The sequence below is a fragment of the Rhinoderma darwinii genome, chromosome 1, assembly GCF_050947455.1.
Source record: "Rhinoderma darwinii isolate aRhiDar2 chromosome 1, aRhiDar2.hap1, whole genome shotgun sequence".
In the NCBI taxonomy this organism is placed as follows: Eukaryota; Metazoa; Chordata; class Amphibia; order Anura; family Rhinodermatidae; genus Rhinoderma; species Rhinoderma darwinii.
The window spans coordinates 13,383,987-13,390,629 of NC_134687.1; the positions used below are offsets into that span (position 1 = coordinate 13,383,987).

The 6,643-nt window shown below is 43.5% G+C and overlaps 1 long non-coding RNA gene across 1 annotated transcript in view; it reads right to left on the reverse strand.

Moving 5' to 3' along the window:
* Nucleotides 1-3,311: 3,311 nt before the first annotated feature.
* The window catches only part of LOC142715441 (uncharacterized), a 52,426-nt gene continuing 49,094 nt past the window's right edge, over nt 3,312-6,643 (reverse strand). Inside the window, exons 3-4 of the long non-coding RNA XR_012870859.1 lie at nt 4,432-4,635; nt 3,312-4,301 (exon numbers count right to left, since the gene is read on the reverse strand). This is a non-coding gene — a long non-coding RNA (uncharacterized LOC142715441). The remainder of the gene's footprint in view (nt 4,302-4,431; nt 4,636-6,643) is intronic.

The window sequence follows — 6,643 nt, forward strand, 5'->3', positions numbered from 1 at the left end:
TTTGGCTTGGGGGAAAAATTCTCGTGAAAATCTATTGCACTGGAAGAACATTGCAAGAAACACCAAAGTAAAAGGCCACATGCAGAAGAAATTATTTTAGGTTCAGAATTTATTTGTGTGTTTTGCAATAAAATGTGATCAGAGAAAAGTTAAGGATGTAGGTATGGTCTGAGAATGAACGAGCAGTGAACACGATGCGGGAGATTTATCAAAAAGCAGTGCAAAGTAAGTGGACGAGTTGCCCATCACAACCAATCAAATTCCATCTCTCATTTTCTATAGACCAATTTGGAAATAAAACCCTGCAAAAAAACAACAAAAAACTCATCAAAAGGGTAAATGGGCATAATATAGAACTTGAAATAGACCATAAGAAATGCAAATGCCCAAAGTAGTATAAATTATTAATACATAAAACAGCAAACAATAAAGGACTGAAATACGATCAGTAAAAACAATGGAAAAATGGGCATAGGATGGCAAAGCCCTGGCTACTGAAGATCGCACCCCCGAGAAACCAACAAACACATTGTGTAGGTAAAAAAGAAAAACATTACCTGTATAGTAACAACCATACTGTGTCAATATTCCAACAATGGCTGCAAAAGTAAACCAATATACTCTGAAAAAGACCGAGAAGATGCCCAGACGTAGTACAAGGGACAGTAATGTCCCTTGATAATCATCTCTGGAGTACCTTGTCGATATGATCCAGGTCAGAACACCTAAAAGCAAAAAGCCTCCAAAAAGTAATCTTCTGACATCATCAGTGGAGTACATGGTTTTGGACGTCCACAGCTCGGATGAGCGCTGTGCCACTTCGTTTATGTTCGGATTTCCTATAATTGGTGTACAGGCTCAATAGAAAGTCTATAAGTTCGTAGACCACTCCCTCGGCTTTTCGTTACCGATCAGAAACAAACCCGAAGGTGTTATACTATATCTTTATTTTTACACCTAAAGATACAGGTTCTCGTCCTGTCCGGGGAATAGGTGTCGGGAGACCAATACTTCGTCTGTGGAACAACAGGGTTTAGAACAGTCGAGAACACACAAGTGGGACTGTGGATTGTCTATTACATAAAGGCTGTGGAAACAGGTGTCCTCTGAGAATACTTTGGACTGTTTCTTTAGCTCCGTTTGAGCGGTAAAGTCTACATGTTTTGTTTTAGCGATCAGTTGGTATCTCAATGCTCTGACCCCTCATCAAAACTTCTGACATGTCACTATGACATGTCAAAAGTTTTTGGAAAGTTTGGATACCCTTTAATAAAGGACAGCAATGTCCCTTGATAATTATCTTTGGAGTAAAATGTTGAGATTGGAAAGCCCACAAAAGTGATCCACCTATTCATCCATGGAGCCCATGATCTTCGACGTTGATTGTTTGATAAAACTATAGAACACTCAAACCTAGATAGTTAACAAGGAACAGCAGTGTCACTTTAGAATTATCTCTGGAGTACTATTCTGAGATTATCCAGGTCAGAACATTTAAAAGGAGAAAGCCGACCAAAAGTGATCTACTTAATCATCCATTGAGTCCAGATTTTGGATGTCCATCATTTTCAAAAACCATCAAACACTTAAACCCAAAGCCCCCATCACTGAAAGTTCTTTGATATTAGATAGCAAAGGACAGCAATGTCATTTGATAATTATCTCTCGAGTACTATGTTGAGTTGATCCAGGTCAGAACAGCTAAAAAAGGAGAGCCACCAAAAGTGATCTTCTGACTAGTCCTCCATGTAGTCCATGATCTTGGACGTCCATTCTTTTCTATAGAACATTCAAACACCAAAACTTCCATCACTGAAAATTGTTAAGAATTAAAAAAAAATTCAGGAAATAACACATCTATTTTGTTACAATTTTACGATGAGAATCCCATACCAAAGATCCTCTGGAGATGGTGCCATGTGCACGATACGACGTTACAACACTTTCTACATTTATATAATATGTTACCGGTGGGCTTCCAGTGTAATGCCAGTCACAGGGCTGCCACCAGCAATTTCTTGTCCCAAACTTCCATAGAGTCTGGACCCCCCCCCCATTATGGAAGGGGGTGCGGTGGATAGGGGAAGACACAAGTTGGCAGAGGCTCTGTGAGGGAGGGGTCAGATGCAAGGTAGGATGGGCTTTGTGGGGGGAGATAATGGCAGAGGCTCTTTGAGGGGGCAGAAAATACATAAGGAGGCAGGGGCTCTGCTGGAGGGAGAGGGGACAAAAGCAGGTGGCAGGGGCTTTGTGTGGGGGTGGGGTTAGCAAAGGTGCCAGGTGCTCTGTGAGGGGGGCCAGTAACATGCAAGACAAAATATGGCAGTGGATTTGTTAGGGGAGTGGGATATAAGAGGTGGTAGGGGTACTGTGGGGAGCATGGGACTGGGAGAAGAGAAGGTGGTAAGGGTTAGAGGATGGGACAAAGAAGGTAGTAGGGGTACTGTGGATGGCAATGGACAGTGGGATAGAAGATGGCCGGTGGTCTATTGGGGACAGGGGACACAAAATGTGGCAGGGGCTCTTTGAGGGGGTGGTGAAACAGAAGGTGAAATTGGCTCTGTGGGGGGTAGAGGTGCACAGAAGGTGGTAGGTATTCTGTGGGGGAAAGTTGACAGAGACTCTGTGGAAAGGCAGGGCGCACAAAGTGACAGACAAGCACAGTCTTCCTTCCTGTCACATCCTGGCTTAACTGGCACTGCTGCGCAGGGCTGGTGCTGACACCGGCGGGCACTCTGGTCTCCTGCTGCTGCCGCACGCCACAAGAGGAGCTCCACCCTCTCCCAGAGGTTCAGATGCACTCCGCGTCACTGTGAGGAGGAGAGAAGAGGCGACAGGAGGATCCAAGAGAAGATGAGGGCAGGCACTGGCTGTTCTCAGGGGCCCATATAGTTTTACCTTGGTTAAAGGCACAGGACACATTATGTTATGGGCCTGTTCTTTTGATTTAGGTAAAACTATATGAGCCCTATTCGATCTGGTTTGCAGCAGGCGGTGTTCGGAAGACAGCAGGCCTCTTTATATTAAACATTGCAGTCGGGCCCCATGTGGCAGTACTGGTAGTACTGGTAGTAGTATAATGGCCTGGCCAGCCGTAACCACTCATGTATAGCTCCTGAAGTGCTCTCAATCTCTACATTATATGTCTACACTAAAATTTCAACTCAGTCTAGCTCATTATTTGGATATGGGGGTACCAGCTGCCGACCCTCTCAAATAAGATGGTTCTGTACTAACAAGTCAAGAACGTTGTATATTTTGATTATTAGTGTTATTTTATTAATATTATTTATTATTTTAAAGCGCTGATAATTCCAGGGTGCTGTACATATAAAAAAAAAGGGTTTAAGTATAAAACATTAGACAATAAAACCAACAAGTACAATAAACATGAGCTTACCAAATGACAGAATGTTACAGAAGGAGAGAGGACCCTGCCTGCGAGGGCATGTATGTATCTATGTATGTATGTATGTGTATAAGTGTGTGTTTTGTATGTATGTGTACTTTTTATGTGAGTGTATTTGTATGTGTGTTTATGTATATATGTAAGTGTATGCATGTAGTTGTGTCTGTACGTATGTGTATGAATGTCGTTATGTTAGTGTATGTGTGTATGTATGTACAGTGTGTGCAAATGTTTGTATGTTAGTGTGTGTGCACATATGTATGTATGTATGTATGTGTGTATAGATCTGTGTGTATGTATGTATGTACATATGTGTATGCATGTATGTATGTATGTGGGTGGGTGTATATATTTATGTATGTGTGTATGCATGTATGTGGGTGTGTGTATGTGTATGTATGTATGTATGTATGTATGTGTGGATGTACGTACGTACGTACGTACGTACGTACGAACGTACGTACGTATGCATGTGTGTGCGTATGTATGTATACATATATGTGGGTGGGTGTATGTGTGTGTGTGTGTGTGTGTGTGTGTGTGTGTGCATGTATTGTAGCAGTTTGGGGAATGTTGTTAGACAAAGAGACCCTCTCAGCGCAGTATTCTTGTTAAACAGGACTTAGAAAGCTGTATTTCTCTTCCAAGCAGGAAAGTCCGATAAACACAACGGTAGCTTGTTTCATCAGCATACACAAAGTTTAGAACAGAAAGGAACATTTCAAGTAAGAAAAAAAGTCCAAGTATAAAGTACACAGTCCAGCCCTTTGCAGGGGTTAGCTCTCACCCCTCGGTAAATATCAGGTCTGGGCATCAGCAGACCGGTCTTCACACTCTTGCTTTCTCCCAGACCCTCCCAGCATTGCTTTTCTCTTATTTAATCACCCTGCACCTGTGTGGAGGGAAGACACTATGTTAACCTCTTAATAGGCGTCTAGGAATATATCTCCCTTGGCAGATTAACCCCCTCAACTTGTTACACATCCCCCCCTTTACTCCAGGCGGCAGGACTGGACACTTACTCCTAACAGTCAGTGTATCCTTGAGAGGGGATCCGCGTTCTGATGTTCTCCCCCAGCCCTGTGTTCTACTTTAAATTTATACTCCTGCAGAGCTGGGAACCACCTTGTTACTCGGGGATTGCGGTCCTTATTTTGTGCCATGGTCTCTGCTGGTGACAGCTTTCTACTCAAGTAAATCACTGGATGTTCTTCACCGTTCACCACCTGTAACAACACAGTCCTACATCTGAAGCATCGGTCTGAACAACAAACTCTTTATTAAAATCGGAAGCTATCAGAACCGGTTGTTGACACGATGCCATGGGCCTAGACCCTTTTGTTAGGTTAGTAAGTGGTGCTACAAGGGTGGCAAAATTTTGTACAAACCGCCGATAGTAGCCTACAATGCCCAAAAATGTTCTCACCTGTTTTTTTTTAAGTGGGACGTGGCCACTTTTGAATTGCCTCAACCTTGTTTAACTGGGGTTTAATCACTCCTCTGCTCATAATATATCCAAGATACTTGGCTTCCTCTAAGCCTATGGCACATTTTTCAGGATTAGCTGTGAATCCAGCCTTTCTGAGGGAGTTAATCACAAGCTGAACCTTGCTTAAGTGGCTGTTCCAGTCTGTACTAAAAACCACAATGTCATCTAAATACACAGCCACGTATTCTCTATGAGGCCTCAGGACCCTGTCCATAGCTCGTTGAAATGTGGCCGGGGCTCCCTGTAGACCAGGTGGCATGTTGACATACTGAAATGAGCCGTCTGGGGTAGAGAAGGCCGTCTTCTTTTTGGACTCATTAGTCTAAGGAATTCTCCAATAACCTTTGGTGAGATCTAGGGTTGTAATATACCGTGCTGGACCAATTCGTTCAATTAATTCATCAACCCTGGGCATGGGGTATGCATCAAATTTAGAGACCTCATTTAGTTTCCTGAAGTCATTGCAGAACCTCCAAGTACCGTTGGGTTTTGGAGCCAGGACTATAGGACTGGACCACCCGCTGGAGGATTCCTCAATGACACCCAGCTCAAGCATAGTCCTTATTTCTGCTGCGACACCCTGTCGTCGAGCTTCTGGGATTCGATAAGGACGTACATCAACTCTGACATGGGGATCTGTAAGAATCTCATGTTGTATTACATTAGTTTTACCTGGTACCTCAGTAAAGAAATCCCTATTTCCTTGTAGAAACTTTTTTACCCCTTGTTTTTGGGGTCAAGGTAGCCGCCACTTTCACTTTATTTATCTCATTGTCACCACCTTTTTTGGGCACAATCCCTGTGGACAATGACTCCCTCTCCTTCCAGGGCTTAATAAGGTTGACATGATGAATTTGATATTGTTTTCTTTTAGATGGCTGAAACACTTTATAATTCACTGGGCCGATTTTCTCTATAATTTCAAAGGGTCCCTACCACTTAGCTAAAAACTTGCTCTCTACAGTTGGGATGAGCACTAAGACCCGGTCACCAGGGCTGAACTCACGGATTTTAGCAGGTTGATTGTATACCCTGCACTGAGCTTCCTGTGCTTGGAGCAAGTGCTGTCTGACTACGGGCATTCTGTCCTGCATCTGGGACACATGTTCCACCACAGTTTTATAAGGACTGACCTCTTGTTCCCAGGCTTCCTTAACCACATCAAGCAGTCCACGTGGATGCCAACCGTAGAGCAATTCAAACGGTGAGAACCCAGTGGAGGCGTGGGGTACTTCACGGATAGCAAAAAGTAAATAAGGCAACAGCATGTCCCAATATCGTCCATCTTTCCCCACCACCTTTTTTAACATGCCTTTGAGGCTCTTGTTAAACCTCTCGACCAGGCAGTCTGTATGAGGGTGGTAGACAGAAGTGGGCAACTGTTTAATCTTAAACAATTTACACAATTCTTTCATTATTTTTTACATAAATGGGGTACCGTGGTCAGTCAGAAGTTCTTTTGGTAAGGCTGTTCTAGTAGATACCTGAAATAAAGCTCTTGCAATTACTTTTGAAGAGCAGTTCCTCAATGGAATAGCCTCTGGGAACCGAGTTGAATAATCCAGAATCACCAGGAAATACTGGTGCCCTCTGGCCGATTTGACCAGGGGACCCACAAGATCCATCGCTATGCACCCAAAGGGGGTCTCAATGATTGGGAGTGGAACTACAGGGCTGCGGAAATTAGGCATTGGGGCGCTCAGGAGGCAGGTAGGACAGAAACCACAGAAGTCTTTCACTTCTCG